The sequence below is a fragment of the Paroedura picta genome, unplaced genomic scaffold (genome assembly GCF_049243985.1).
Source record: "Paroedura picta isolate Pp20150507F unplaced genomic scaffold, Ppicta_v3.0 Ppicta_v3_sca19, whole genome shotgun sequence".
Lineage (NCBI taxonomy): Eukaryota > Metazoa > Chordata > Lepidosauria > Squamata > Gekkonidae > Paroedura > Paroedura picta.
In genome coordinates this window covers 3,946,007-3,972,904 of record NW_027518616.1, presented here as the reverse complement: position 1 = coordinate 3,972,904, position 26,898 = coordinate 3,946,007, and positions in this window count along the sequence as shown.

Below are 26,898 nucleotides of genomic sequence, written 5' to 3'. Positions count from 1 at the left end.
CGATAGGGTTTTTCGTACGGATAAGTGCCCAGTGAACGGTTCGTTTAGCTTTATATATTGTTCCGGGTGGGCATTGTTTTGGTTTTTCGGAAGTGTTAGACCTGTAAGAGAAAAATTTAAATGGTTGGGAAAGGCCATGGGATGTAGAAATATTTTTTTCACATTTTACTTCCTTGTAAAAACAGGAAAATCGATAGGGATTTTCGGACGGATAAGTACCTAGTGAACGGTTCGTTTATCTCTATATATTGTTCGGGGTGGGCGTTGTTTTGGATTTTCAGAAGTGTTAGACCTGTAAGAGAAAAATTTAAATGGTTGGGAAAGGCCATGGGATGTAGAAATATTTTTTTCACATTTACTTCCTTGTAAAAACAGGTAAATCAATAGGGTTTTTCGTACGGATAAGTACCCAGTGAACGGTTCGTTTAGCTTTATATATTGTTCCGGGTGGGCGTTGTATTGGTTTTTTGGAAGTGTTAGACCTGTAAGAGAAAAATTTAAATGGTTGGGAAAGGCCATGGGATGTAGAAATATTTTTTTCACATTTACTTCCTTGTAAAAACAGGTAAATCAATAGGGTTTTTCGTACGGATAAGTACCCAGTGAACGGTTCGTTTAGCTTTATATATTGTTCCAGGTGGGCGTTGTATTGGTTTTTCAGAAGTGTTAGACCTCTAAGAGAAAAATTTAAATGGTTGGGAAAGGCCATGGGATGTAGAAATATTTTTTTCACATTTTATTTCCTTTTAAAAACAGGTAAATCAATAGGGATTTTCGTACGGATAAGTACCCAGTGAACGGTTCGTTTAGCTTTATATATTGTTCCGGGTGGGCGTTGTATTGGTTTTTTGGAAGTGTTAGACCTGTAAGAGAAAAATTTAAATGGTTGGGAAAGGCCATGGGATGTAGAAATATTTTTTCACATTTTACTTCCTTATAAAAACAGGAAAATCAATAGGGATTTTCGTACGGATATACTACCCAGTGAACGGTTCGTTTAGCTTTATATATTGTTCCGGGTGGGCGTTGTATTGGTTTTTCGGAAGCGTTAGACCTGTAAGAGAAAAATTTAAATGGTTGGGAAAGGCCATGGGATGTAGAAATATTTTTTTCACATTTTATTTCCTTGTAAAAACAGTTAAATCAATAGGGTTTTTCGTACGGATAAGTGCCCAGTGAACGGTTCGTTTAGCTTTATATATTGTTCCGGGTGGGCGTTGTATTGGTTTTTCGGAAGTGTTAGACCTGTAAGAGAAAAATTTAAATGGTTGGGAAAGGCCATGGATGTAGAAATATTTTTTTCACATTTTACTTCCTTGTAAAAACAGGAAAATCAATAGGGATTTTCGTACGGATATGTACCCAGTGAACGGTTCGTTTAGCTTTATATATTGTTCCGGGTGGGCGTTGTATTGCTTTTTTGAAAGTGTGAGACCTGTAAGAGAAAAATTTAAATGGTTGGGAAAGGCCATGGGATGTAGAAATATTTTTTTCACATTTACTTCCTTGTAAAAACAGGTTAATCAATAGGGTTTTTCGTACGGATAAGTACCCAGTGAACGGTTCGTTTAGCTTTATATATTGTTCCGGGTGGGCGTTGTATTGGTTTTTTGGAAGTGTTAGACCTGTAAGAGAAAAATTTAAATGGTTGGGAAAGGCCATGGGATGTAGAAATATTTTTTTCACATTTTACTTCCTTATAAAAACAGGAAAATCAATAGGGATTTTCGTACGGATATGTACCCAGTGAACGTTTCGTTTAGCTTTATATATTGTTCCGGGTGGTAGTTGTATTGGTTTTTTGAAAGTGTTAGACCTGTAAGAGAAAAATTAAATGGTTGGGAAAGGCCATGGGATGTAGAAATATTTTTTTCACATTTACTTCCTTGTAAAAACAGGTAAATCAATAGGGTTTTTCGTACGGATAAGTACCCAGTGAACGGTTCGTTTAGCTTTATATATTGTTCCAGGTGGGCGTTGTATTGGTTTTTCAGAAGTGTTAGACCTCTAAGAGAAAAATTTAAATGGTTGGGAAAGGCCATGGGATGTAGAAATATTTTTTTCACATTTTATTTCCTTTTAAAAACAGGTAAATCAATAGGGATTTTCGTACGGATAAGTACCCAGTGAACGGTTCGTTTAGCTTTATATATTGTTCCGGGTGGGCGTTGTATTGGTTTTTTGGAAGTGTTAGACCTGGAAGAGAAAAATTTAAATGGTTGGGAAAGGCCATGGGATGTAGAAATATTTTTTCACATTTTACTTCCTTATAAAAACAGGAAAATCAATAGTGATTTTCGTACGGATATGTACCCAGTGAACGGTTCGTTTAGCTTTATATATTGTTCCGGGTGGGCGTTGTATTGGTTTTTCGGAAGCGTTAGACCTGTAAGAAAAAAATTTAAATGGTTGGGAAAGGCCATGGGATGTACAAATATTTTTTCACATTTTATTTCCTTGTAAAAACAGGTAAATAAATAGGGTTTTTCGTACGGATAAGTGCCCAGTGAACGGTTCGTTTATCTTTATATATTCTTCCAGGTGGGCGTTGTATTGGTTTTTCGGAAGTGTTAGACCTGTAAGAGAAAAATTTAAATGGTTGGGAAAGGCCATGGATGTAGAAATATTTTTTTCACATTTTACTTCCTTGTAAAAACAGGAAAATCAATAGGGATTTTCGTACGGATATGTACCCAGTGAACGGTTCGTTTAGCTTTATATATTGTTCCGGGTGGGCGTTGTATTGCTTTTTTGAAAGTGTTAGACCTGTAAGAGAAAAATTTAAATGGTTGGGAAAGGCCATGGGATGTAGAAATATTTTTTTCACATTTACTTCCTTGTAAAAACAGGTAAATCAATAGGGTTTTTCGTACGGATAAGTACCCAGTGAACGGTTCGTTTAGCTTTATATATTGTTCCGGGTGGGCGTTGTATTGGTTTTTTGGAAGTGTTAGACCTGTAAGAGAAAAATTTAAATGGTTGGGAAAGGCCATGGGATGTAGAAATATTTTTTTCACATTTTACTTCCTTTTAAAAACTGGTAAATCAATAGGGATTTTCGTACGGATAAGTACCCAGTGAACGGTTCGTTTAGCTTTATATATTGTTCCGGGTGGTAGTTGTATTGGTTTTTTGAAAGTGTTAGACCTGTAAGAGAAAAATTAAATGGTTGGGAAAGGCCATGGGATGTAGAAATATTTTTTTCACATTTACTTCCTTGTAAAAACAGGTAAATCAATAGGGTTTTTCGTACGGATAAGTACCCAGTGAACGGTTCGTTTAGCTTTATATATTGTTTCAGGTGGGCGTTGTATTGGTTTTTCAGAAGTGTTAGACCTCTAAGAGAAAAATTTAAATGGTTGGGAAAGGCCATGGGATGTAGAAATATTTTTTTCACATTTTATTTCCTTTTAAAAACAGGTAAATCAATAGGGATTTTCGTACGGATAAGTACCCAGTGAACGGTTCGTTTAGCTTTATATATTGTTCCGGGTGGGCGTTGTATTGGTTTTTTGGAAGTGTTAGACCTGGAAGAGAAAAATTTAAATGGTTGGGAAAGGCCATGGGATGTAGAAATATTTTTTTCACATTTTACTTCCTTATAAAAACAGGAAAATCAATAGGGATTTTCGTACGGATATACTACCCAGTGAACGGTTCGTTTAGCTTTATATATTGTTCCGGGTGGGCGTTGTATTGGTTTTTCGGAAGCGTTAGACCTGTAAGAGAAAAATTTAAATGGTTGGGAAAGGCCATGGGATGTAGAAATATTTTTTTCACATTTTATTTCCTTGTAAAAACAGTTAAATCAATAGGGTTTTTCGTACGGATAAGTGCCCAGTGAACGGTTCGTTTAGCTTTATATATTGTTCCGGGTGGGCGTTGTATTGGTTTTTCGGAAGTGTTAGACCTGTAAGAGAAAAATTTAAATGGTTGGGAAAGGCCATGGATGTAGAAATATTTTTTTCACATTTTACTTCCTTGTAAAAACAGGAAAATCAATAGGGATTTTCGTACGGATATGTACCCAGTGAACGGTTCGTTTAGCTTTATATATTGTTCCGGGTGGGCGTTGTATTGCTTTTTTGAAAGTGTTAGACCTGTAAGAGAAAAATTTAAATGGTTGGGAAAGGCCATGGGATGTAGAAATATTTTTTTCACATTTACTTCCTTGTAAAAACAGGTTAATCAATAGGGTTTTTCGTACGGATAAGTACCCAGTGAACGGTTCGTTTAGCTTTATATATTGTTCCGGGTGGGCGTTGTATTGGTTTTTTGGAAGTGTTAGACCTGTAAGAGAAAAATTTAAATGGTTGGGAAAGGCCATGGGATGTAGAAATATTTTTTTCACATTTTACTTCCTTATAAAAACAGGAAAATCAATAGGGATTTTCGTACGGATATGTACCCAGTGAACGTTTCGTTTAGCTTTATATATTGTTCTGGGTGGGCGTTGTATTGGTTTTTCGGAAGCGTTAGACCTGTAAGAGAAAAATTTAAATGGTTGGGAAAGGCCATGGGATGTAGAAATATTTTTTTCACATTTTATTTCCTTGTAAAAACAGGTAAATCAATAGGGTTTTTCGTACGGAAAAGTGCCCAGTGAACGGTTCGTTTAGCTTTATATATTGTTCCGGGTGGGCGTTGTATTGGTTTTTCGGAAGTGTTAGACCTGTAAGAGAAAAATTTAAATGGTTGGGAAAGGCCATGGGATGTAGAAATATTTTTTTCACATTTTACTTCCTTGTAAAAACAGGAAAATCAATAGGGATTTTCGTACGGATATGTACCCAGTGAACGGTTCGTTTAGCTTTATATATTGTTCCGGGTGGGCGTTGTATTGGTTTTTCGGAAGCGTTAGACCTGTAAGAAAAAAATTTAAATGGTTGGGAAAGGCCATGGGATGTACAAATATTTTTTCACATTTTATTTCCTTGTAAAAACAGGTAAATAAATAGGGTTTTTCGTACGGATAAGTGCCCAGTGAACGGTTCATTTATCTTTATATATTCTTCCAGGTGGGCGTTGTATTGGTTTTTCGGAAGTGTTAGACCTGTAAGAGAAAAATTTAAATGGTTGGGAAAGGCCATGGGATGTAGAAATATTTTTTTCACATTTACTTCCTTGTAAAAACAGGTAAATCAATAGGGTTTTTCGTACGGATAAGTACCCAGTGAACCGTTCGTTTAGCTTTATATATTGTTCCGGGTGGGCGTTGTATTGTTTTTTCGGAAGTGTTAGACCTGTAAGAGAAAAATTTAAATGGTTGGGAAAGGCCATGGGATGTAGAAATATTTTTTTCACATTTTACTTCCTTGTAAAAACAGGAAAATCAATTGGGGATTTTCGTACGGATAAGTACCCAGTGAACCGTTCGTTTAGCTTTATATATTGTTCCGGGTGGGCGTTGTTGTGGTTTTTCGGAAGTGTTAGACCTGTAAAAGAAAAATTTAAATGGTTGGGAAAGGCCATGGGATGTAGAAATATTTTTTTCACATTTTATTTCCTTGTAAAAACAGGTAAATCGATAGGGTTTTTCGTACGGATAAGTGCCCAGTGAACGGTTCGTTTAGCTTTATATATTGTTCCGGGTGGGCATTGTTTTGGTTTTTCGGAAGTGTTAAACCTGTAAGAGAAAAATTTAAATGGTTGGGAAAGGCCATGGGATGTAGAAATATTTTTTTCACATTTTACTTCCTTGTAAAAACAGGAAAATCGATAGGGATTTTCGGACAGATAAGTACCTAGTGAACGGTTCGTTTATCTCTATATATTGTTCGGGGTGGGCGTTGTTTTGGATTTTCGGAAGTGTTAGACCTGTAAGAGAAAAATTTAAATGGTTGGGAAAGGCCATGGGATGTAGAAATATTTTTTTCACATTTACTTCCTTGTAAAAACAGGTAAATCAATAGGGTTTTTCGTACGGATAAGTACCCAGTGAACGGTTCGTTTAGCTTTATATATTGTTCCGGGTGGGCGTTGTATTGGTTTTTTGGAAGTGTTAGACCTGTAAGAGAAAAATTTAAATGGTTGGGAAAGGCCATGGGATGTAGAAATATTTTTTTCACATTTTACTTCCTTGTAAAAACAGGAAAATCGATAGGGATTTTCGGACGGATAAGTACCTAGTGAACGGTTCGTTTATCTTTATATATTGTTCGGGGTGGGCGTTGTATTTGATTTTCGGAAGTGTTAGACCTGTAAGAGAAAAATTTAAATGGTTGGGAAAGGCCATGGGATGTAGAAATATTTTTTTCACATTTACTTCCTTGTAAAAACAGGTAAATCAATAGGGATTTTCGTACGGATAAGTACCCAGTGAACGGTTCGTTTAGCTTTATATATTGTTCCGGGTGGGCGTTGTATTGGTTTTTTGGAAGTGTTAGACCTGTAAGAGAAAAATTTAAATGGTTGGGAAAGGCCATGGGATGTAGAAATATTTTTTTCACATTTTACTTCCTTATAAAAACAGGAAAATCAATAGGGATTTTCGTACGGATATACTACCCAGTGAACGGTTCGTTTAGCTTTATATATTGTTCCGGGTGGGCGTTGTATTGGTTTTTCGGAAGCGTTAGACCTGTAAGAGAAAAATTTAAATGGTTGGGAAAGGCCATGGGATGTAGAAATATTTTTTTCACATTTTATTTCCTTGTAAAAAGAGTTAAATCAATAGGGTTTTTTGTACGGATAAGTGCCCAGTGAACGGTTCGTTTAGCTTTATATATTGTTCCGGGTGGGCGTTGTATTGGTTTTTCGGAAGTGTTAGACCTGTAAGAGAAAAATTTAAATGGTTGAGAAAGGCCATGGATGTAGAAATATTTTTTTCACATTTTACTTCCTTGTAAAAACAGGAAAATCAATAGGGATTTTCGTACGGATATGTACCCAGTGAACGGTTCGTTTAGCTTTATATATTGTTCCGGGTGGGCGTTGTATTGCTTTTTTGAAAGTGTTAGACCTGTAAGAGAAAAATTTAAATGGTTGGGAAAGGCCATGGGATGTAGAAATATTTTTTTCACATTTACTTCCTTGTAAAAACAGGTAAATCAATAGGGTTTTTCGTACGGATAAGTACCCAGTGAACGGTTCGTTTAGCTTTATATATTGTTCCGGGTGGGCGTTGTATTGGTTTTTTGGAAGTGTTAGACCTGTAAGAGAAAAATTTAAATGGTTGGGAAAGGCCATGGGATGTAGAAATATTTTTTTCACATTTTACTTCCTTATAAAAACAGGAAAATCAATAGGGATTTTCGTACGGATATGTACCCAGTGAACGTTTCGTTTAGCTTTATATATTGTTCCGGGTGGGCGTTGTATTGGTTTTTCGGAAGCGTTAGACCTGTAAGAGAAAAATTTAAATGGTTGGGAAAGGCCATGGGATGTAGAAATATTTTTTTCACATTTTACTTCCTTGTAAAAACAGGAAAATCAATAGGGATTTTCGTACGGATATGTACCCAGTGAACGGTTCGTTTAGCTTTATATATTGTTCCGGGTGGGCGTTGTATTGGTTTTTCGGAAGCGTTAGACCTGTAAGAAAAAAATTTAAATGGTTGGGAAAGGCCATGGGATGTAGAAATATTTTTTTCACATTTTACTTCCTTGTAAAAACAGGATAATCGATAGGGATTTGCGGACGGATAAGTACCTAGTGAACGGTTCGTTTATCTTTATATATTGTTCGGGGTGGGCGTTGTATTGGATTTTCGGAAGTGTTAGACCTGTAAGAGAAAAATTTAAATGGTTGGGAAAGGCCATGGGATGTAGAAATATTTTTTTCACATTTTATTTCCTTGTAAAAACAGGAAAATCAATAGGGATTTTCGTACGGATATACTACCCAGTGAACGGTTCGTTTAGCTTTATATATTGTTCCGGGTGGGCGTTGTATTGGTTTTTCGGAAGCGTTAGACCTGTAAGAGAAAAATTTAAATGGTTGGGAAAGGCCATGGGATGTAGAAATATTTTTTTCACATTTTATTTCCTTGTAAAAACAGTTAAATCAATAGGGTTTTTTGTACGGATAAGTGCCCAGTGAACGGTTCGTTTAGCTTTATATATTGTTCTGGGTGGGCGTTGTATTGGTTTTTCGGAAGTGTTAGACCTGTAAGAGAAAAATTTAAATGGTTGGGAAAGGCCATGGATGTAGAAATATTTTTTTCACATTTTACTTCCTTGTAAAAACAGGAAAATCAATAGGGATTTTCGTACGGATATGTACCCAGTGAACGGTTCGTTTAGCTTTATATATTGTTCCGGGTGGGCGTTGTATTGCTTTTTTGAAAGTGTTAGACCTGTAAGAGAAAAATTTAAATGGTTGGGAAAGGCCATGGGATGTAGAAATATTTTTTTCACATTTACTTCCTTGTAAAAACAGGTAAATCAATAGGGTTTTTCGTACGGATAAGTACCCAGTGAACGGTTCGTTTAGCTTTATATATTGTTCCGGGTGGGCGTTGTATTGGTTTTTTGGAAGTGTTAGACCTGTAAGAGAAAAATTTAAATGGTTGGGAAAGGCCATGGGATGTAGAAATATTTTTTTCACATTTTACTTCCTTATAAAAACAGGAAAATCAATAGGGATTTTCGTACGGATATGTACCCAGTGAACGTTTCGTTTAGCTTTATATATTGTTCCGGGTGGGCGTTGTATTGGTTTTTCGGAAGCGTTAGACCTGTAAGAGAAAAATTTAAATGGTTGGGAAAGGCCATGGGATGTAGAAATATTTTTTTCACATTTTATTTCCTTGTAAAAACAGGTAAATCAATAGGGTTTTTCGTACGGAAAAGTGCCCAGTGAACGGTTCGTTTAGCTTTATATATTGTTCCGGGTGGGCGTTGTATTGGTTTTTCGGAAGTGTTAGACCTGTAAGAGAAAAATTTAAATGGTTGGGAAAGGCCATGGGATGTAGAAATATTTTTTTCACATTTTACTTCCTTGTAAAAACAGGAAAATCAATAGGGATTTTCGTACGGATATGTACCCAGTGAACGGTTCGTTTAGCTTTATATATTGTTCCGGGTGGGCGTTGTATTGGTTTTTCGGAAGCGTTAGACCTGTAAGAAAAAAATTTAAATGGTTGGGAAAGGCCATGGGATGTAGAAATATTTTTTTCACATTTTACTTCCTTGTAAAAACAGGATAATCGATAGGGATTTTCGGACGGATAAGTACCTAGTGAACGGTTCGTTTATCTTTATATATTGTTCGGGGTTGGCGTTGTATTGGATTTTCGGAAGTGTTAGACCTGTAAGAGAAAAATTTAAATGGTTGGGAAAGGCCATGGGATGTAGAAATATTTTTTTCACATTTTATTTCCTTGTAAAAACTGGAAAATCAATAGGGATTTTCGTCCGGATATGTACCCAGTGAACGGTTCGTTTAGCTTTATATATTGTTCCGGGTGGCCGTTGTATTGGTTTTTCGTAAGCGTTAGACCTGTAAGAAAAAAATTTAAATGGTTGGGAAAGGCCATGGGATGTAGAAATATTTTTTTCACATTTTACTTCCTTGTAAAAACAGGTAAATCAATAGGGTTTTTCGTACGGATAAGTGCCCAGTGAACGGTTTGTTTAGCTTTATACATTGTTCCGGGTGGGCGTTGTATTGTTTTTTCGGAAGTGTTAGACCTGTAAGAGAAAAATTTAAATGGTTGGGAAAGGCCATGGGATGTAGAAATATTTTTTTCACATTTTACTTCCTTGTAAAAACAGGAAAATCGATAGGGATTTTCATACGGATAAGTACCCAGTGAACGGTTCGTTTATCTTTATATATTCTTCCGGGTGGGCGTTGTATTGGTTTTTCGGAAGTGTTAGACCTGTAAGAGAAAAATTTAAATGGTTGGGAAAGGCCATGGGATGTAGAAATATTTTTTTCACATTTACTTCCTTGTAAAAACAGGTAAATCAATAGGGTTTTTCGTATGGATAAGTGCCCAGTGAACGGTTCGTTTAGCTTTATATATTGTTCCGGGTGGGCGTTGTATTGATTTTTCGGAAGTGTTAGACCTGTAAGAGAAAAATTTAAATGGTTGGGAAAGGCCATGGGATATAGAAATATTTTTTTCACATTTTATTTCCGTTTAAATACAGGTAAATCAATAGTGATTTTCGTACGGATAAGTACCCAGTGAACGGTTCGTTTAGCTTTATATATTGTTCCGGGTGGGCGTTGTTTTGGTTTTTCAGAAGTGTTAGACCTGTAAGAGAAAAATTTAAATGGTTGGGAAAGGCCATGGGATGTAGAAATATTTTTTTCACATTTTATTTCCTTGTAAAAACTGGAAAATCAATAGGGATTTTCGTCCGGATATGTACCCAGTGAACGGTTCGTTTAGCTTTATATATTGTTCCGGGTGGCCGTTGTATTGGTTTTTCGTAAGCGTTAGACCTGTAAGAAAAAAATTTAAATGGTTGGGAAAGGCCATGGGATGTAGAAATATTTTTTTCACATTTTACTTCCTTGTAAAAACAGGATAATCGATAGGGATTTTCGGACGGATAAGTACCTAGTGAACGGTTCGTTTATCTTTATATATTGTTCGGGGTGGGCGTTGTATTGGATTTTCGGAAGTGTTAGACCTGTAAGAGAAAAATTTAAATGGTTGGGAAAGGCCATGGGATGTAGAAATATTTTTTTCACATTTTATTTCCTTGTAAAAACTGGAAAATCAATAGGGATTTTCGTCCGGATATGTACCCAGTGAACGGTTCGTTTAGCTTTATATATTGTTCCGGGTGGCCGTTGTATTGGTTTTTCGTAAGCGTTAGACCTGTAAGAAAAAAATTTAAATGGTTGGGAAAGGCCATGGGATGTAGAAATATTTTTTTCACATTTTACTTCCTTGTAAAAACAGGTAAATCAATAGGGTTTTTCGTACGGATAAGTGCCCAGTGAACGGTTTGTTTAGCTTTATACATTGTTCCGGGTGGGCGTTGTATTGTTTTTTCGGAAGTGTTAGACCTGTAAGAGAAAAATTTAAATGGTTGGGAAAGGCCATGGGATGTAGAAATATTTTTTTCACATTTTACTTCCTTGTAAAAACAGGAAAATCGATAGGGATTTTCATACGGATAAGTACCCAGTGAACGGTTCGTTTATCTTTATATATTCTTCCGGGTGGGCGTTGTATTGGTTTTTCGGAAGTGTTAGACCTGTAAGAGAAAAATTTAAATGGTTGGGAAAGGCCATGGGATGTAGAAATATTTTTTTCACATTTACTTCCTTGTAAAAACAGGTAAATCAATAGGGTTTTTCGTATGGATAAGTGCCCAGTGAACGGTTCGTTTAGCTTTATATATTGTTCCGGGTGGGCGTTGTATTGATTTTTCGGAAGTGTTAGACCTGTAAGAGAAAAATTTAAATGGTTGGGAAAGGCCATGGGATATAGAAATATTTTTTTCACATTTTATTTCCGTTTAAATACAGGTAAATCAATAGTGATTTTCGTACGGATAAGTACCCAGTGAACGGTTCGTTTAGCTTTATATATTGTTCCGGGTGGGCGTTGTTTTGGTTTTTCAGAAGTGTTAGACCTGTAAGAGAAATATTTAAATGGTTGGGAAAGGCCATGGGATGTAGAAATATTTTTTTCACATTTTACATCCTTGTAAAAACAGGAAAATCGATAGGGATTTTCGTACGGATAAGTAGCTAGTGAACGGTTCCTTTATCTTTATATATTCTTCTGGGTGGGCGTTGTATTGGATTTTCGGAAGTGTTAGACCTGTAAGAGAAAAATTTAAATGGTTGGGAAAGGCCATGGGATGTAGAAATATTTTTTTCACATTTACTTCCTTGTAAAAACAGGTAAATCAATAGCGTTTTTCGTACCGATAAGTACCCAGTGAACGGTTCGTTTAGCTTTATATATTGTTCCGGGTGGGCGTTGTATTGGTTTTTCGGAAGTGTTAGACCTGTAAGAGAAAAATTTAAATGGTTGGGAAAGGCCATGGGATGTGGAAATATTTTTTTCACATTTTATTTCCTTTTAAAAACAGGTAAATCAATAGGGATTTTCGTACGGATAAGTACCCAGTGAACGGTTCGTTTAGCTTTATATTTTGTTCCGGGTAGGCGTTGTATTGGTTTTTCGGAAGTGTTAGACCTGTAAGAGAAAAATTTAAATGGTTGGGAAAGGCCATGGGATGTAGAAATATTTTTTTCACATTTTACTTCCTTGTAAAAACAGGAAAATCAATAGGGATTTTCGTACGGATATGTACCCAGTGAACGGTTCATTTAGCTTTATATATTGTTCCGGGTGGGCGTTGTATTGGTTTTTCGGAAGCGTTAGACCTGTAAGAGAAAAAATTAAATGATTGGGAAAGGCCATGGGATGTAGAAATATTTTTTTCACATTTTATTTCCTTGTAAAAACAGGTAAATCAATAGGGTTTTTCGTACGGATAAGTGCCCAGTGAACGGTTCGTTTAGCTTTATATATTGTTCCGGGTGGGCGTTGTTTTGGTTTTTCGGAAGTGTTAGACCTGTAAGAGAAAAATTTAAATGGTTGGAAAAGGCCATGGGATGTAGAAATATTTTTTTCACATTTTACTTCCTTGTAAATACAGGAAAATCGATAGGGATTTCCGTACGGATAAGTACCCAGTGAACGGTTCGTTTAGCTTTATATATTGTTCCGGGTGGGCGTTATATTGGTTTATCAGAAGTGTTAGACCTGTAAGAGAAAAATTTAAATGGTTGGGAAAGGCCATGGGATGTAGAAATATTTTTTTCATATTTTATTTCCTTTTAAAAACAGGTAAATCAATACGGATTTTCGTACGGATAAGTACCCAGTGAACGGTTCGTTTAGCTTTATATATTGTTCCGGGTGGGCGTTGTATTGGTTTTTTGAAAGTGTTAGACCTGTAAGAGAAAAATTTTAATGGTTGGGAAAGGCCATGGGATGTAGAAATATTTTTTTCACATTTACTTCCTTGTAAAAACAGGTAAATGAATAGGGTTTTTCGTACGGATAAGTACCCAGTGAACGGTTCGTTTAGCTTTATATATTGTTCCGGGTGGGCGTTGTATTGGTTTTTCAGAAGTGTTAGACCTGTAAGAGAAAAATTTAAATGGTTGTGAAAGGCCATGGGATGTAGAAATATTTTTTTCACATTTTATTTCCTTTTAAAACCAGGTAAATCAATAGGGATTTTCGTACGGATAAGTACCCAGTGAACGGTTCGTTTAGCTTTATATATTGTTCCGGGTGGGCGTTGTATTGGTTTTTTGGAAGTGTTAGACCTGTAAGAGAAAAATTTAAAAGGTTGGGAAAGGCCATGGGATGTAGAAATATTTTTTTCACATTTTACTTCCTTGTAAAAACAGGAAAATCGATAGGGATTTTCGGACGGATAAGTACCTCTTGAACGGTTCGTTTAGCTTTATATATTGTTTCGGGTGGGCGTTGTATTGGTTTTTCAGAAGTGTTAGACCTGTAAGAGAAAAATTTAAATGGTTAGGAAAGGCCATGGGATGTAGAAATATTTTTTTCACATTTCATTTCCTTTTAAAAACAGGTAAATCAATAGGGATTTTCGTACGGATAAGTACCCAGTGAACGGTTCGTTTAGCTTTATATTTTGTTCCGGGTGGGCGTTGTATTGGTTTTTCAGAAGTGTTAGACCTGTAAGAGAAAAATTTAAATGGTTGGGAAAGGCCATGGGATGTAGAAATATTTTTTTCACATTTTATTTCCTTGTAAAAACAGGTAAATCAATAGGGATTTTCGTACGGATAAGTACCCAGTGAACGGTTCGTTTAGCTTTATATTTTGTTCCGGGTGGGCGTTGTATTGGTTTTTCGGAAGTGTTAGACCTGTAAGAGAAAAATTTAAATGGTTGGGAAAGGCCATGGGATGTAGAAATATTTTTTTCACATTTTATTTCCTTGTAAAAACAGGTAAATCAATAGGGTTTTTCGTACGGATAAGTGCCCAGTGAACGGTTCGTTTAGCTTTATATATTGTTCCGGGTGGGCGTTGTTTTGGTTTTTCGGAAGTGTTAGACCTGTAAGAGAAAAATTTAAATGGTTGGAAAAGGCCATGGGATGTAGAAATATTTTTTTCACATTTTACTTCCTTGTAAAAACAGGAAAATCGATAGGGATTTCCGTACGGATAAGTACCCAGTGAACGGTTCGTTTAGCTTTATATATTGTTCCGGGTGGGCGTTGTATTGGTTTTTCAGAAGTGTTAGACCTGTAAGAGAAAAATTTAAATGGTTGGGAAAGGCCATGGGATGTAGAAATATTTTTTTCACATTTTATTTCCTTTTAAAAACAGGTAAATCAATAGGGATTTTCGTACGGATAAGTACCCAGTGAACGGTTCGTTTAGCTTTATATATTGTTCCGGGTGGGCGTTGTATTGGTTTTTTGAAAGTGTTAGACCTGTAAGAGAAAAATTTAAATGGTTGGGAAAGGCCATGGGATGTAGAAATATTTTTTTCACATTTACTTCCTTGTAAAAACAGGTAAATCAATAGGGTTTTTCGTACGGATAAGTACCCAGTGAACGGTTCGTTTAGCTTTATATATTGTTCCGGGTGGGCGTTGTATTGGTTTTTCAGAAGTGTTAGACCTGTAAGAGAAAAATTTAAATGGTTGTGAAAGGCCATGGGATGTAGAAATATTTTTTTCACATTTTATTTCCTTTTAAAACCAGGTAAATCAATAGGGATTTTCGTACGGATAAGTACCCAGTGAACGGTTCGTTTATCTTTATATATTGTTCGGGGTGGGCGTTGTATTGGTTTTTCGGAAGTGTTAGACCTGTAAGAGAAAAATTTAAATGGTTGGGAAAGGCCATGGGATGTAGAAATATTTTTTTCACATTTACTTCCTTGTAAAAACAGGTAAATCAATAGGGTTTTTCGTACGGATAAGTACCCAGTGAACGGTTCATTTATCTTTATATATTGTTCGGGGTGGGCGTTGTATTGGTTTTTCGGAAGTGTTAGACCTGTAAGAGAAAAATTTAAATGGTTGGGAAAGGCCATGGGATGTAGAAATATTTTTTTCACATTTACTTCCTTGTAAAAACAGGTAAATCAATAGGTTTTTTCGTACGGATAAGTACCCAGTGAACGGTTCGTTTAGCTTTATATATTTTTCCGGGTGGGCGTTGTATTGGTTTTTCGGAAGCGTTAGACCTGTAAGAGAAAAATTTAAATGGTTGGGAAAGGCCATGGGATGTAGAAATATTTTTTTCACATTTTATTTCCTTGTAAAAACAGGTAAATCAATAGGGTTTTTCGTACGGATAAGTACCCAGTGAACGGTTCGTTTAGATTATATATTGTTCCGGGTGGGCGTTGTATTGGTTTTTTCAAAGTGTTAGACCTGTAAGAGAAAAATTTAAATGGTTGGGAAAGGCCATGGGATGTAGAAATATTTTTTTCACATTTACTTCCTTGTAAAAACAGGGAAATCAATAGGGTTTTTCGTACGGATAAGTACCCAGTGAACGGTTCGTTTAGCTTTATATATTGTTCCGGGTGGGCGTTGTATTGGTTTTTCAGAAGTGTTAGACCTGTAAGAGAAAAATTTAAATGGTTGTGAAAGGCCATGGGATGTAGAAATATTTTTTTCACATTTTATTTCCTTTTAAAACCAGGTAAATCAATAGGGATTTTCGTACGGATAAGTACCCAGTGAACGGTTCGTTTAGCTTTATATATTGTTCCGGGTGGGCGTTGTATTGGTTTTTTGGAAGTGTTAGACCTGTAAGAGAACAATTTAAAAGGTTGGGAAAGGCCATGGGATGTAGAAATATTTTTTTCACATTTTACTTCATTGTAAAAACAGGAAAATCGATAGGGATTTTCGGACGGATAAGTACCTAGTGAACGGTTCGTTTATCTTTATATATTGTTCGGGGTGGGCGTTGTATTGGTTTTTCGGAAGTGTTAGACCTGTAAGAGAAAAATTTAAATGGTTGGGAAAGGCCATGGGATGTAGAAATATTTTTTTCACATTTTATTTCCTTGTAAAAACAGGAAAATCAATAGGGATTTTCGTCCGGATATGTACCCAGTGAACGGTTCGTTTAGCTTTATATATTGTTCCGGGTGGCCGTTGTATTGGTTTTTCGTAAGCGTTAGACGTGTAAGAAAAAAATTTAAATGGTTGGGAAAGGCCATGGGATGTAGAAATATTTTTTTCACATTTTACTTCCTTGTAAAAACAGGTAAATCAATAGGGTTTTTCGTACGGATAAGTGCCCAGTGAACGGTTTGTTTAGCTTTATACATTGTTCCGGGTGGGCGTTGTATTGTTTTTTCGTAAGTGTTAGACCTGTAAGAGAAAAATTTAAATGGTTGGGAAAGGCCATGGGATGTAGAAATATTTTTTTCACATTTTATTTCCTTGTAAAAACAGGAAAATCAATAGGGATTTTCGTCCGGATATGTACCCAGTGAACGGTTCGTTTAGCTTTATATATTGTTCCGGGTGGCCGTTGTATTGGTTTTTCGTAAGCGTTAGACCTGTAAGAAAAAAATTTAAATGGTTGGGAAAGGCCATGGGATGTAGAAATATTTTTTTCACATTTTACTTCCTTGTAAAAACAGGTAAATCAATAGGGTTTTTCGTACGGATAAGTGCCCAGTGAACGGTTTGTTTAGCTTTATACATTGTTCCGGGTGGGCGTTGTATTGTTTTTTCGTAAGCGTTAGACCTGTAAGAGAAAAATGTAAATGGTTGGGAAAGGCCATGGGATGTAGAAATATTTTTTTCACATTTTATTTCCTTGTAAAAACAGGAAAATCAATAGGGATTTTCGTCCGGATATGTACCCAGTGAACGGTTCATTTAGCTTTATATATTGTTCCGGGTGGCCGTTGTATTGGTTTTTCGTAAGCGTTAGACCTGTAAGAAAAAAATTTAAATGGTTGGGAAAGGCCATGGGATGTAGAAATATTTTTTTCACATTTTACTTCCTTGTAAAAACAGGTAAATCAATAGGGTTTTTCGTACGGATAAGTGCCCAGTGAACGGTTTGTTTAGCTTTATACATTGTTCCGGGTGGGCGTTGTTTTGGTTTTTCAGAAGTGTTAGACCTGTAAGAGAAAAATTTAAATGGTTGGGAAAGGCCATGGGATGTAGAAATATTTTTTTCACATTTTACTTCCTTGTAAAAACAGGAAAATCGATAGGGATTTTCGTACGGATAAGTAGCTAGTGAACGGTTCCTTTATCTTTATATATTCTTCTGGGTGGGCGTTGTATTGGATTTTCGGAAGTGTTAGACCTGTAAGAGAAAAATTTAAATGGTTGGGAAAGGCCATGGGATGTAGAAATATTTATTTCACATTTACTTCCTTGTAAAAACAGGTAAATCAATAGGGTTTTTCGTACGGATAAGTACCCAGTGAACGGTTCCTTTATCTTTATATTTTCTTCTGGGTGGGCGTTGTATTGGATTTTCGGAAGTGTTAGACCTGTAAGAGAAAAATTTAAATGGTTGGGAAAGGCCATGGGATGTAGAAATATTTTTTTCACATTTACTTCCTTGTAAAAACAGGTAAATCAATAGGGTTTTTCGTACGGATAAGTACCCAGTGAACGGTTCGTTTAGCTTTATATATTGTTCCGGGTGGGCGTTGTATTGGTTTTTCGGAAGTGTTAGACCTGTAAGAGAAAAATTTAAATGGTTGGGAAAGGTCATGGGATGTAGAAATATTTTTTTCACATTTTATTTCCTTTTAAAAACAGGTAAATCAATAGGGATTTTCGTACGGATAAGTACCCAGTGAACGGTTCGTTTAGCTTTATATTTTGTTCCGGGTGGGCGTTGTATTGGTTTTTCGGAAGTGTTAGACCTGTAAGAGAAAAATTTAAATGGTTGGGAAAGAGCATGGGATGTAGAAATATTTTTTTCACATTTTATTTCCTTTTAAAAACAGGTAAATCAATAGGGATTTTCGTACGGATAAGTACCCAGTGAACGGTTTGTTTAGCTTTATATATTGTTCTGGGTGAACGTTGTATTGGTTTTTTGAAAGTGTTAGACCTGTAAGAGAAAAATTTAAATGGTTGGGAAAGGCCATGGGATGTAGAAATATTTTTTTCACATTTACTTCCTTGTAAAAACAGGTAAATCAATAGGGTTTTTCGTACGGATAAGTGCCCAGTGAACGGTTCGTTTAGCTTTATATATTGTTCCGGGTGGGGGTTGTATTGGTTTTTCAGAAGTGTTAGACCTGTAAGAGAAAAATTTAAATGGTTGGGAAAGGCCATGGGATGTAGAAATATTTTTTCACATTTTACTTCCTTGTAAAAACAGGTAAATCAATAGGGTTTTTCGTACGGATAAGTACCCAGTGAACGGTTCGTTTAGCTTTATATATTGTTCCGGGTGGGCGTTGTATTGGTTTTTCAGAAGTGTTAGACCTGTAAGAGAAAAATTTAAATGGTTGGGAAAGGCCATGGGATGTAGAAATATTTTTTTCACATTTTATTTCCTTTTAAAAACAGGTAAATCAATAGGGATTTTCGTACGGATAAGTACCCAGTGAACGGTTCGTTTAGCTTTATATATTGTTCCGGGTGGGCGTTGTATTGGTTTTTTGGAAGTGTTAGACCTGTAAGAGAAAAATTTAGATGGTTGGGAAAGGCCATGGGATGTAGAAATATTTTTTTCACATTTTTCTTCCTTATAAAAACAGGAAAATCAATAGAGATTTTCGTACGGATATGTTCCCAGTGAACGGTTCGTTTAGCTTTATATATTGTTCCGGGTGGGCGTTGTATTGGTTTTTCGGAAGCGTTAGACCTGTAAGAGAAAAATTTAAATGGTTGGGAAAGGCCATGGGATGTAGAAATATTTTTTTCACATTTTACTTCCTTGTAAAAACAGGAAAATCGATAGGGATTTTCATATGGATAAGTACCCAGTGAACGGTTCGTTTATCTTTATATATTCTTCCGGGTGGGCGTTGTATTGGTTTTTCGGAAGTGTTAGACCTGTAAGAGAAAAATTTAAATGGTTGGGAAAGGCCATGGGATGTAGAAATATTTTTTTCACATTTACTTCCTTGTAAAAACAGGTAAATCAATAGGGTTTTTCGTACGGATAAGTGCCCAGTGAACGGTTCGTTTAGCTTTATATATTGTTCCGGGTGGGCGTTGTATTGGTTTTTCGGAAGCGTTAGACCTGTAAGAAAAAAATTTAAACGGTTGGGAAAGGCCATGAGATGTAGAAATATTTTTTTCACATTTTATTTCCTTGTAAAAACAGGTAAATCAATAGGGTTTTTCGTACGGATAAGTGCCCAGTGAACGGTTTGTTTAGCTTTATACATTGTTCCGGGTGGGCGTTGTATTGTTTTTTTGGAAGTGTTAGACCTGTAAGAGAAAAATTTAAATGGTTGGGAAAGGCCATGGGATATAGAAATATTTTTTTCACATTTACTTCCTTGTAAAAACAGGAAAATTGATAGGGATTTTCGTACGGATAAGTAGCTAGTGAACGGTTCCTTTATCTTTATATATTCTTCTGGGTGGGCGTTGTATTGGATTTTCGGAAGTGTTAGACCTGTAAGAGAAAAATTTAAAAGGTTGGGAAAGGCCATGGGATGTAGAAATATTTTTTTCACATTTACTTCCTTGTAAAAACAGGTAAATCAATAGGGTTTTTCGTACGGATAAGTACCCAGTGAACGGTTCGTTTAGCTTTATATATTGTTCCGGGTGGGCGTTGTATTGGTTTTTTGGAAGTGTTAGACCTGTAAGAGAAAAATTTAAATGGTTGGGAAAGGCCATGGGATGTAGAAATATTTTTTTCACATTTTATTTCCTTTTAAAAACAGGTAAATCAATAGGGATTTTCGTACGGATATGTACCCATTGAACGGTTCGTTTTGCTTTATATTTTGTTCCGGGTGGGCGTTGTATTGGTTTTTCGGATGTGTTAGACCTGTAAGAGAAAAATTTAAATGGTTGGGAAAGGCCATGGGATGTAGAAATATTTTTCTCACATTTTACTTCCTTGTAAAAACAGGAAAATCAATAGGGATTTTCGTACGGATATGTACCCAGTGAACGGTTCATTTAGCTTTATATATTGTTCCGGGTGGGCGTTGTATTGGTTTTTCGGAAGCGTTAGACCTGTAAGAGAAAAATTTAAATGGTTGGGAAAGGCCATGGGATGTAGAAATATTTTTTTCACATTTTATTTCCTTGTAAAAACAGGTAAATCAATAGGGTTTTTCGTACGGATAAGTGCCGAGTGAACGGTTCGTTTATCTTTATATATTGTTCCGGGTGGGCGTTGTTTTGGTTTTTCGGAAGTGTTAGACCTGTAAGAGAAAAATTTAAATGGTTGGAAAAGGCCATGGGATGTAGAAATATTTTTTTCACATTTTACTTCCTTGTAAAAACAGGAAAATCGATAGGGATTTTCGTACGGATATGTACCCAGTGAACGGTTCGTTTATCTTAATATATTCTTCCGGGTGGGCGTTGTATTGGTTTTTCGGAAGTGTTAGACCTGTAAGAGAAAAATTTAAATGGTTGGGAAAGGCCATGGGATGTAGAAATATTTTTTTCACATTTACTTCCTTGTAAAAACAGGTAAATCAATAGGGTTTTTCGTACGGATAAGTGCCCAGTGAACGGTTCGTTTAGCTTTATATATTGTTCCGGGTGGGCGTTGTATTGGTTTTTCGGAAGTGTTAGACCTGTAAGAGAAAAATTTAAATGGTTGGGAAAGGCCATGGGATGTAGAAATATTTTTTTCACATTTTACTTCCTTGTAAAAACAGGAAAATCAATAGGGATTTTCGTACGGATATGTACCCAGTGAACGGTTCGTTTAGCTTTATATATTGTTCCGGGTGGGCGTTGTATTGGTTTTTCGGAAGCGTTAGACGTGTAAGAGAAAAATTAAAATGGTTGGGAAAGGCCATGGGATGTAGAAATATTTTTTTCACATTTTACTTCCTTGTAAAAACAGGAAAATCTATAGGGATTTTCGTACGGATAAGTACCCAGTGAACGGTTCGTTTATCTTAATATATCCTTCCGGGTGGGCGTTGTATTGGTTTTTCGGAAGTGTTAGACCTGTAAGAGAAAAATTTAAATGGTTGGGAAAGGCCATGGGATGTAGAAATATTTTTTTCACATTTTATTTCCTTGTAAAAACAGGTAAATCAATAGGGTTTTTCGTACGGATAAGTGCCCAGTGAACGGTTCGTTTAGCTTTATATATTGTTCCGGGTGGGCGTTGTATTGGTTTTTCGGAAGTGTTAGACCTGTAAGAGAAAAATTTAAATGGTTGGGAAAGGCCATGGGATGTAGAAATATTTTTTCACATTTTACTTCCTTGTAAAAACAGGAAAATCGATAGGGATTTTCATACGGATAAGTACCCAGTGAACGGTTCGTTTATCTTTATATATTCTTCCGGGTGGGCGTTGTATTGGTTTTTCGGAAGTGTTAGACCTGTAAGAGAAAAATTTAAATGGTTGGGAAAGGCCATGGGATGTAGAAATATTTTTTTCACATTTTATTTCCTTTTAAAAACAGGTAAATCAATAGGGATTTTCGTACGGATAAGTACCCAGTGAACGGTTCGTTTAGCTTTATACATTGTTCCGGGTAGGCGTTGTATTGGTTTTTTGGAAGTGTTAGACCTGTAAGAGAAAAATTTAAATGGTTGGGAAAGGCCATGGGATGTAGAAATATTTTTTTCACATTTTACTTCCTTACAAAAACAGGAAAATCTATAGGGATTTTCGTACGGATATGTACCCAGTGAACGTTTCGTTTAGCTTTATATATTGTTCCGGGTGGGCGTTGTATTGGTTTTTCGGAAGCGTTAGACCTGTAAGAAAAAAATTTAAATGGTTGGGAAAGGCCATGGGATGTAGAAATATTTTTTTCACATTTTATTTCCTTGTAAAAACAGGTAAATCAATAGGGTATTTCGTACGGATAAGTGCCCAGTGAACGGTTTGTTTAGCTTTATACATTGTTCCGGGTGAGCGTTGTATTGTTTTTTCGGAAGTGTTAGGCCTGTAAGAGAAAAATTTAAATGGTTGGGAAAGGCCATGGGATGTAGAAATATTTTTTTCACATTTTACTTCCTTGTAAAAACAGGAAAATCGATAGGGATTTTCATGCGGATAAGTACCCAGTGAACGGTTCGTTTAGCTTTATATATTCTTCCGGGTGGGCGTTGTATTGGTTTTTCAGAAGTGTTCGACCTGTAAGAGAAAAATTTAAATGGTTGTGAAAGGCCATGGGATGTAGAAATATTTTTTTCACATTTTATTTCCTTTTAAAACCAGGTAAATCAATAGGGATTTTCGTACGGATAAGTACCCAGTGAACGGTTCGTTTATCTTTATATATTGTTCGGGGTGGGCGTTGTATTGGTTTTTCGGAAGTGTTAGACCTGTAAGAGAAAAATTTAAATGGTTGGGAAAGGCCATGGGATGTAGAAATATTTTTTTCACATTTACTTCCTTGTAAAAACAGGTAAATCAATAGGGTTTTTCGTACGGATAAGTACCCAGTGAACGGTTCGTTTATCTTTATATATTGTTCGGGGTGGGCGTTGTATTGGTTTTTCGGAAGTGTTAGACCTGTAAGAGAAAAATTTAAATGGTTGGGAAAGGCCATGGGATGTAGAAATATTTTTTTCACATTTACTTCCTTGTAAAAACAGGTAAATCAATAGGTTTTTTCGTACGGATAAGTACCCAGTGAACGGTTCGTTTAGCTTTATATATTTTTCCGGGTGGGCGTTGTATTGGTTTTTCGGAAGCGTTAGACCTGTAAGAGAAAAATTTAAATGGTTGGGAAAGGCCATGGGATGTAGAAATATTTTTTTCACATTTTATTTCCTTGTAAAAACAGGTAAATCAATAGGGTTTTTCGTACGGATAAGTGCCCAGTGAACGGTTTGTTTAGCTTTATACATTGTTCCGGGTGGGCGTTGTTTTGGTTTTTCAGAAGTGTTAGACCTGTAAGAGAAAAATTTAAATGGTTGGGAAAGGCCATGGGATGTAGAAATATTTTTTTCACATTTTACTTCCTTGTAAAAACAGGAAAATCGATAGGGATTTTCGTACGGATAAGTAGCTAGTGAACGGTTCCTTTATCTTTATATATTCTTCTGGGTGGGCGTTGTATTGGATTTTCGGAAGTGTTAGACCTGTAAGAGAAAAATTTAAATGGTTGGGAAAGGCAATGGGATGTAGAAATATTTATTTCACATTTACTTCCTTGTAAAAACAGGTAAATCAATAGGGTTTTTCGTACGGATAAGTACCCAGTGAACGGTTCCTTTATCTTTATATTTTCTTCTGGGTGGGCGTTGTATTGGATTTTCGGAAGTGTTAGACCTGTAAGAGAAAAATTTAAATGGTTGGGAAAGGCCATGGGATGTAGAAATATTTTTTTCACATTTATTTCCTTGTAAAAACAGGTAAATCAATAGGGTTTTTCGTACGGATAAGTACCCAGTGAACGGTTCGTTTAGCTTTATATATTGTTCCGGGTGGGCGTTGTATTGGTTTTTCGGAAGTGTTAGACCTGTAAGAGAAAAATTTAAATGGTTGGGAAAGGTCATGGGATGTAGAAATATTTTTTTCACATTTTATTTCCTTTTAAAAACAGGTAAATCAATAGGGATTTTCGTACGGATAAGTACCCAGTGAACGGTTCGTTTAGCTTTATATTTTGTTCCGGGTGGGCGTTGTATTGGTTTTTCGGAAGCGTTAGACCTGTAAGAGAAAAATTTAAATGGTTGGGAAAGGCCATGGGATGTAGAAATATTTTTTTCACATTTTATTTCCATGTAAAAACAGGTAAATCAATAGGGTTTTTCGTACGGATAAGTGCCCAGTGAACGGTTCGTTTAGCTTTATATATTGTTCCGGGTGGCGTTGTTTTGGTTTTTCAGAAGTGTTAGACCTGTAAGAGAAAAATTTAAATGGTTGGAAAAGGCCATGGGATGTAGAAATATTTTTTTCACATTTTACTTCCTTGTAAAAACAGGAAAATCGATAGGGATTTTCGTACGGATAAGTACCCAGTGAACGGTTCGTTTAGCTTCATATATTGTTCCGGGTGGGCGTTGTATTGGTTTTTCAGAAGTGTTAGACCTGTAAGAGAAAAATTTAAATGGTTGGGAAAGAGCATGGGATGTAGAAATATTTTTTTCACATTTTATTTCCTTTTAAAAACAGGTAAATCAATAGGGATTTTCGTACGGATAAGTACCCAGTGAACGGTTTGTTTAGCTTTATATATTGTTCTGGGTGAACGTTGTATTGGTTTTTTGAAAGTGTTAGACCTGTAAGAGAAAAATTTAAATGGTTGGGAAAGGCCATGGGATGTAGAAATATTTTTTTCACATTTACTTCCTTGTAAAAACAGGTAAATCAATAGGGTTTTTCGTACGGATAAGTGCCCAGTGAACGGTTCGTTTAGCTTTATATATTGTTCCGGGTGGGGGTTGTATTGGTTTTTCAGAAGTGTTAGACCTGTAAGAGAAAAATTTAAATGGTTGGGAAAGGCCATGGGATGTAGAAATATTTTTTCACATTTTACTTCCTTGTAAAAACAGGTAAATCAATAGGGTTTTTCGTACGGATAAGTACCCAGTGAACGGTTCGTTTAGCTTTATATATTGTTCCGGGTGGGCGTTGTATTGGTTTTTCAGAAGTGTTAGACCTGTAAGAGAAAAATTTAAATGGTTGGGAAAGGCCATGGGATGTAGAAATATTTTTTTCACATTTTATTTCCTTTTAAAAACAGGTAAATCAATAGGGATTTTCGTACGGATAAGTACCCAGTGAACGGTTCGTTTAGCTTTATATATTGTTCCGGGTGGGCGTTGTATTGGTTTTTTGGAAGTGTTAGACCTGTAAGAGAAAAATTTAGATGGTTGGGAAAGGCCATGGGATGTAGAAATATTTTTTTCACATTTTTCTTCCTTATAAAAACAGGAAAATCAATAGAGATTTTCGTACGGATATGTTCCCAGTGAACGGTTCGTTTAGCTTTATATATTGTTCCGGGTGGGCGTTGTATTGGTTTTTCGGAAGCGTTAGACCTGTAAGAGAAAAATTTAAATGGTTGGGAAAGGCCATGGGATGTAGAAATATTTTTTTCACATTTTACTTCCTTGTAAAAACAGGAAAATCGATAGGGATTTTCATATGGATAAGTACCCAGTGAACGGTTCGTTTATCTTTATATATTCTTCCGGGTGGGCGTTGTATTGGTTTTTCGGAAGTGTTAGACCTGTAAGAGAAAAATTTAAATGGTTGGGAAAGGCCATGGGATGTAGAAATATTTTTTTCACATTTACTTCCTTGTAAAAACAGGTAAATCAATAGGGTTTTTCGTACGGATAAGTGCCCAGTGAACGGTTCGTTTAGCTTTATATATTGTTCCGGGTGGGCGTTGTATTGGTTTTTCGGAAGCGTTAGACCTGTAAGAAAAAAATTTAAACGGTTGGGAAAGGCCATGAGATGTAGAAATATTTTTTTCACATTTTATTTCCTTGTAAAAACAGGTAAATCAATAGGGTTTTTCGTACGGATAAGTGCCCAGTGAACGGTTTGTTTAGCTTTATACATTGTTCCGGGTGGGCGTTGTATTGTTTTTTTGGAAGTGTTAGACCTGTAAGAGAAAAATTTAAATGGTTGGGAAAGGCCATGGGATATAGAAATATTTTTTTCACATTTACTTCCTTGTAAAAACAGGAAAATTGATAGGGATTTTCGTACGGATAAGTAGCTAGTGAACGGTTCCTTTATCTTTATATATTCTTCTGGGTGGGCGTTGTATTGGATTTTCGGAAGTGTTAGACCTGTAAGAGAAAAATTTAAATGGTTGGGAAAGGCCATGGGATGTAGAAATATTTTTTTCACATTTACTTCCTTGTAAAAACAGGTAAATCAATAGGGTTTTTCGTACGGATAAGTACCCAGTGAACGGTTCGTTTAGCTTTATATATTGTTCCGGGTGGGCGTTGTATTGGTTTTTTGGAAGTGTTAGACCTGTAAGAGAAAAATTTAAATGGTTGGGAAAGGCCATGGGATGTAGAAATATTTTTTTCACATTTTATTTCCTTTTAAAAACAGGTAAATCAATAGGGATTTTCGTACGGATATGTACCCATTGAACGGTTCGTTTTGCTTTATATTTTGTTCCGGGTGGGCGTTGTATTGGTTTTTCGGATGTGTTAGACCTGTAAGAGAAAAATTTAAATGGTTGGGAAAGGCCATGGGATGTAGAAATATTTTTCTCACATTTTACTTCCTTGTAAAAACAGGAAAATCAATAGGGATTTTCGTACGGATATGTACCCAGTGAACGGTTCATTTAGCTTTATATATTGTTCCGGGTGGGCGTTGTATTGGTTTTTCGGAAGCGTTAGACCTGTAAGAGAAAAATTTAAATGGTTGGGAAAGGCCATGGGATGTAGAAATATTTTTTTCACATTTTATTTCCTTGTAAAAACAGGTAAATCAATAGGGTTTTTCGTACGGATAAGTGCCGAGTGAACGGTTCGTTTATCTTTATATATTGTTCCGGGTGGGCGTTGTTTTGGTTTTTCGGAAGTGTTAGACCTGTAAGAGAAAAATTTAAATGGTTGGAAAAGGCCATGGGATGTAGAAATATTTTTTTCACATTTTACTTCCTTGTAAAAACAGGAAAATCGATAGGGATTTTCGTACGGATATGTACCCAGTGAACGGTTCGTTTATCTTAATATATTCTTCCGGGTGGGCGTTGTATTGGTTTTTCGGAAGTGTTAGACCTGTAAGAGAAAAATTTAAATGGTTGGGAAAGGCCATGGGATGTAGAAATATTTTTTTCACATTTACTTCCTTGTAAAAACAGGTAAATCAATAGGGTTTTTC